Here is a 6904-nt window from a genome sequence, read left to right on the forward strand (position 1 = left end):
GTGACTGTCATTGTGTCCACTTTACCTTGTTACCAAACCATTGTGGGATGTTTATGTTAGCTGTTCATTAGATGTACTGTTAGATGTACAGATGACATTACTCAGGTTGCATTGTGTGGGAGAATGTGATCAAGCTCTTACCTGATTTTGTGTGAATTTACAATAAAGCCAGTTCCAGTTTGCACCTAAGCTAGTGTCATCTAGTTCTTGGGTGCAATATTCAGCTATAATACCTGGTTCCTGGTTTCAGAGTGGAGGAATCTGTATCTTGACAGAGGCACCCAGGCTGGGTGCCAGGCGATCCGGCACAGGCTCCACATAGCATTTGCGGCTTTTTTTAACCACTTGCCGACCGGCCACCGCCGTTATACGTCGACAAGTTGGCTCGGCTGGGCGAGAGCACGTAATATGACGTCCTCTCTCCCAGCCGCCACTAGGGGGCGCGCGCGATCGCCGCCGGGCACACGCGATCGCTCGGTACAGAGCGGGGAACGGGAGCTGTGTGTGTAAACACACAGCTCCCGGTCCTGTCAGCAGGGGAAATGCTGATCTTCGGTTCATACAATGTATGAACCGAGGATCAGTGTTTCCCCTAGTGAGGCCACCCCCCCCCCCACAGTAAGAACACACCCAGGCATACTTAACCCCTTCCCCGCCCCCTAGTGTTAACCCCTTCACTGCCAGTGGCATTTTTATAGTAATCCAATGCATTTTTATAGCACTGATCGCTATAAAAATGCCAATGGTCCCAAAAATGTGTCAAAAGTGTCCGAAGTGTCCGCCATAATGTCGCAGTACCGGAAAAAAAAATCGCTGATCGCCGCCATTACTAGTAAAAAAAATATAATAAAAATGACATAAAAATACCCCCTATTTTGTAAACGCTATAACTTTTGCGCAAACCAATCAATAAACGCTTATTGCGATTTTTTTTTACGAAAAATATGTAGAAGAAAACGTATCGGCCTAAACTGAGGAAAAAAAATGTTTTTTTATATATTTTTGGGGGATATTTATTATAGCAAAATGTAAAAAATATTCATTTTTTTCAAAATTGTCGTTCTATTTTTGTTTATAGCGCAAAAACTAAAAACCGCAGAGGTGATCAAATACCACCAAAAGAAAGCTCTATTTGTGGGAAAAAAGGACGCCAATTTTGTTTGGGAGCCACGTCGCACGACCGCGCAATTGTCTGTTAAAGCGACGCAGTCCCGAATCGCAAAAAGTACTCTGGTCTTTGGGCAGCAATATGGTCCGGGGGGTAAGTGGTTAAAGAACGCTTAAATTTGGTATACCGACTATTGGAAATTACAAATGGCTGGACACCATCCATCATTATTTTAGTATATCAGCGACCGTTAAAATGTTCCCTTATCAGTTTCTTGCTCCAATTTTAATATGCGGAACAATGTACCATATAGACATGTTCTTCTTTCTATCATTTTTTTATTTAATTCCAATAAATGTAAAATTTTTCTCTTTATGTGAGACCCATTTCTTTTCCTGTTTTGGCTATGGGACGGGATATGAAGAGAAATCTTCACAATGGAACATAGATGGCAAAAAGAAAGAAATCTAAAATGAGAAAAATGATTGCCTTTAGTTTTGCTTTATGTTTCTTTTTGTAAGGATGCATCTATCCACTCCATGCTGAACGCAAAGATTTGTTTATCCTAGAATAATATTATGAATGGAGGTTCACAGTAAATACATTTACACAGTATTGCCTTCTTGGCGACCATATAGACCCATCTTGATAAGCCTTCTTACCTTGAAGTTGAGTCAGTCAAGTTACACAAAGTAAGTTACAGCAAGGTAACTCATAAATAACATAATTTCAACCTTAAAGGGGTTGTAAAGGTTTGTTTTTTATTTTCTAAATAGGTTCCTTTAAGCTAGTGCATTGTTGGTTCACTTACCCTTTCCTTCGATTTCCCTTCTTTATGTTTTTTTTTCTTTGTCTGAATTTTCCACTTCCTGTACCTCCTCAGTAAGCTTGCCCGTATCATCTGAGCTGTTCTGGCTGGGGGGTTAGTCAGCGTGCTCGCCCCCTCCCTTGGGACTACATCCCTGCGGGGAGACGCTGTGTTTACATCATCTCCCCGTAGGGATGTAGTCACAAGGGAGGGGGCGAGCACGCTGAATCACCCCCAGCCAGAATGGCTCAGATGATGGGGGCAAGTTTACTGAGGAGGAACAGGAAGTGAGAAATTCAGACAAAAAAAAAAACATTTATAGCCGGATTCAGAAAGACTTACGACGGCGTATCAGTAGATACGCTGTCGTAAGTCCGAATGTGCGCCATCGTATCTTTGCGCGCATTCTTAAAATGAGATACGCCTCACTGTTGCTAAGATACGACCGACGTAAGTCTCCTACGCCATCCTATCTTATGTGCATATTTACGCTGGCCGCTAGGGGCGTGTAAGTGGATTTACGCGTCAAATATGTAAATGAGCAAGATACGCCGATTCACGAACGTACGTACGTACGTACGCCCATCGCAGTAAGCTACGCCGTTTACGTAAGACATACGCCGGCGTAAAGATAAATCACCAAAAAGATGGCGCAGCCCATGCAAGGTATGGACGACGGAACAGCCGTCGTATTTTACGTCGTTTACGTTGTTTGCGTAAGCGTACGTGAATGGGGCTGGGCGTAGGTTACGTTCACGTCGAAAGCATTGAGCCGACGTCGTTTCGTAGGGAGTATTTGCGACGTGATTCTGAGCATGCGCGCGCATGCGCTGTACGAACGGCCCTCATTTACATGGGTCACGGTTAATTTAAATGTAGCCCACCCACTACATGCCTACTTTGAATTAGGTGGGCTTACGCCGGCCCATTTGCGCTACGTCGACGTAATTTACGGAGCAAGTGCTTTGTGAATACTGTAGTTGCCTCACTATGTTACGTCGGCGTAGTGCAAATGGGATGCGCTACGCCGGCCAAAAGATACGCCATTGTATCTGAATCTGGCCCTTAGAAGGGAAATCAAAGGAAAAGGTAAGTGAACCAACAATGCTCTAGCTTAAAGGAACCAATTTAGAAAATAAAAAACAAACTTTTACATCCCCAAGAATCTGCAAGTTGGAATACTTATGGGCCATTAGTTATCACAAAGGAAGAATCAGAACTGAAGTTCTCTGAAGAAAATGTTATATCTTTAAAATGGGCCTACTGCAAAAGGTAATGTGGAAAGAGTCTCCTGAAAGTACAAATTTTGGAAATGATCGTCTATCTTCTCAAATCTTTATTTTGTTAACTGAAATTTGTTTATTCTCACAGATTATGTAAAAAAAAAAGAAAAAAAAAAGAAAAGTCGCTCACAGTAATTGTACTTAACAAGAAAAGTGCACAGAAATATTTAAAATAATGAATACATAAACATGACCCATTTGTTAATAAATGTTATATGTTTACATTTTTTATACAAAATCTTTTTGTGTTATCATCTTGAAGTTTACACATATTTACATTAGAAAAGACATCTTTCAGTATAGGATTTAACTACAGCTTAATACGTTTTTATTTCAAAGTGCTAAAACCATTGAAGTAACGAATGCAAATTTCTGACTGCTATGACCCACAAACATTGCTTTTTCCACTGTTCAATAAATGTAACATTTATATACATTTTTTTTTTTTTCACAAGAAGAAAATTTATATATGTATTTCTATCAAATCAAAGTATGATTAACAATGATCTGATCTGAGTATAATGCCCTGTACACACGATCAGTTCGTCTGATGAAAACGGTCCAATGGACCGTTTTCATCGGACGAACCGATGGTGTTTTGGGCCCCATCGTTTTTTTTCCCATCGGTGAAAAAACTTAGAACCTGTTTTGAAATGATCTGATGGTTAAAAAAACGATAGAAAAAAACGTGCGTCTGTGGGGAAATCCATCGGTCAAAAATCCACGCATGCTCAGAATCAAGTCGACGCATGCTCGAAAGCATTGAACTTTTTCTCTGCACGTCTTTGTGTTTTACGTCACTGCGTTGAACACGGTCGATTTTTTTTTTTTTTTTTTTTTTTATGATTTAAACCTTTTTTTATTTGAATACAAAATAATAATACATTATACAATTGTAGTAGTGCTTAATACTGTTATGGTACACAACTCAAATAAATCCACTAATCATGCAAATGCATACCGTCATATGTCCCCTCTAACCTGTGGGTACCTGTGGGTACCATCCAAAACACTACTGCAAAACTGGGAGAGGAAAAAATAAATAAATAAGTAAATAAGTAAATAAATAAAATAATATAGACATTAAAAAAAAAAAAAAAAGGAAAAGGGGGGAAAATCCGCCTACACTCTCTCCATTGTCCCGCATTCCCACTCTCCCCCCTCCCTGTTCAAATTACCATCTGTAATATCAATCCTTACCCCCCTCCTCCCCCCTCCCTAGAATCCAAAAAGGATTTCCAGGAGGTCCAGATTCTTAAATATCTTTCCTTTTGGTGTTGTGCTGTCTGTACTAATTCTTCTAATTTACTGATTTCTTTTACTTTGTTTACCCACATCTCTATTGTGGGTGGAGATGGTGACTTCCACTTCTTTGTTATGCACGCTTTTGCGGCATCTAATAGATGACCTAAGCTTGTCTCCCTATACGCTTTCTCTTGAATTTGATTCACGTGTAAAAGGTAAAATTCTGGGTCTTCCGGAATCTCATATTCTGAACAGGTCTGAAGTACCCTTTTAATCTCCAGCCAAAAGCTCCTTAACACGGTCGATTTTTAACTGATGGTGTGTAGGCAAGACTGATGAAAGTCAGCTTCATCCGATATCTGATGAAAAAATCCATCGGTCCGTTTTCATCAGATGAACCGATCGTGTGTACGTGGCATAACTTCTTCCAATATTCAATATGTTATGCTCTCTATGAACAGATATAATAATATCAATAGCTATCGTCTATTTCTCTCTAGCGTAAGTAATTCAACAATGGTACATGATATTTGAAGAAAAATGCTTAGATATTTTTGTGATCACTTTATACACAGGTACATTTTTGTAGGCAATTTAGTTGTGGAAAATCTGCAGTGATCATCAAGAAAATTAGACCTGTAAGTAATGCTGGCATTAAATGTGGGTTAATTATTTTTTTAATCAGTTGAGAAGGACAACTGTGATCTAAACTGTTCACTTCTAGTGTTGCACAAGCGATCATTATTTCTTTATACAAAAATTGGAATTTACAATCACTCCCTGTTCTTGCTATGCAGGGCTCAGTACCCGAGTGACTTATCATCTGGCCCATGCAGTGTCATAAGGATGGGGGCATGAAAAGTGAACATTTGTGTAGGGCCTTTGAGGGGCTGCAGCAGGGCATCCAGAAGCAGTGCAGGCTCTGGAATGCTGAAATGTGGCACAGGAGGGTGCAAAACTAATAAACAATCCATGCCATTACTTTGCTTTGCAGACCGTGGGCCGGATTCAGAAAAGAGATACGCCGGCGTATCTCCTGATACGCCGTCGTATCTCTGAGTCCGGCCGTCGTATCTATGCACCTGATTCATAGAATCAGGTTACGCATAGATGGGTTAGATTCAGATAGGTTACGCGGATCTAAAGATCCGCTCACCTACAGTATCTCATTTACGTTACGCATGCTCCAAATGACGTCGGCAACTCGTCATGCTTTCGTCGTGAACGTAAATTACATCCAGCCGTATTCACGAACAACTTACGCAAACGACGTAAAAAATTCAAAACTCGTGGCCGGAACGACGGCCATACTTAACATAGGATACGCCGCACATACCCCTCATATAGCAGGGGTAACTATACGCCGGAAAAAGCCGAACACAAACGACGTAAAAAAAAACGCCGGGCGGTCGTTCGTTTCTGAATCGGCGTAACTCCTCATTTGCATATTCCTCGCGTATACAAACGGAAGCGCCACCTAGCGGCCAGCGTGAGATTGCAGCCTAAGATCCGACGGTCTCCTCCCATCTCCTCCATGCCCACTAACCAGCTAAACACAATGGGGGCAAGATATTACATGTAGATTCATGAAGGCTTTGACTCCCTCTTTTTACTAAGCACATACACCCAATAGACACAGACTGGAGGGACACACCTGCAATTGGAAGAAATCCACCAACACCCTGTTATTGCCAAAATAATAAAGATTTGATTTCAAATACATATTTGTATGACAGATTAAAACAGTTTATTAATACAAAGTCTGTTTTTTATTTTGAACACGTGACCAGCAGTACTAGAAGCTCCTCCTGCTTATGTTTCCCTGCAGACAGGCTGGGAAAGAGCTGGGTCATGTGACAGCTGTATATCACTTAGGAAAAAAGGTATTTAGATTTTTTTTTATTAAAATAATCACAGTGCCATCATCCATATACAGAAAGAGAAGGGATAATGTAAATGAAACAGTGTACGTTTAGTATCACTTTAAATGTCATAACCAGGGGTCAAGTCCTGGGGAAAAAAGTGTGGAAACTCCCACCCAAGATCCACTCCCCCACCAAAAAAAAAAAAAAGGTTTACGCTCATATGCATAATTACTAAACCGCATGTTTTTATTTTTTTTCGATCCACTGTACCTTAGTAATCCTTTATGTTACTGGACGCTTCCTGTATATGGATTCATCGGGTAGTGTGCGGGTATTCCGTCACTTCCTCGATGCCGCAATGTCTCTTGGGAGCTTTTGTCATTGTTCCCAGGAGACATTGCGGAGGTCTGCCGCGAGTTATCACGGGATTTAGAAAGAAGGAAGTGACGGAATACCCCCACACTTCCTGATGAATCCATATACAGGAAGCGGCCAGTAACAAAGGATTACTAAAGTTCTCCTGCCCCTGACAGTGACTCGAGCTGGGCATCGCCGCTTAGTGAAGGATTGGCTCGGGCGGCTCGGCTGCTCTAGT

This window comes from Rana temporaria, chromosome 1 (assembly GCF_905171775.1).
Source record: "Rana temporaria chromosome 1, aRanTem1.1, whole genome shotgun sequence".
NCBI lineage: Eukaryota > Metazoa > Chordata > Amphibia > Anura > Ranidae > Rana > Rana temporaria.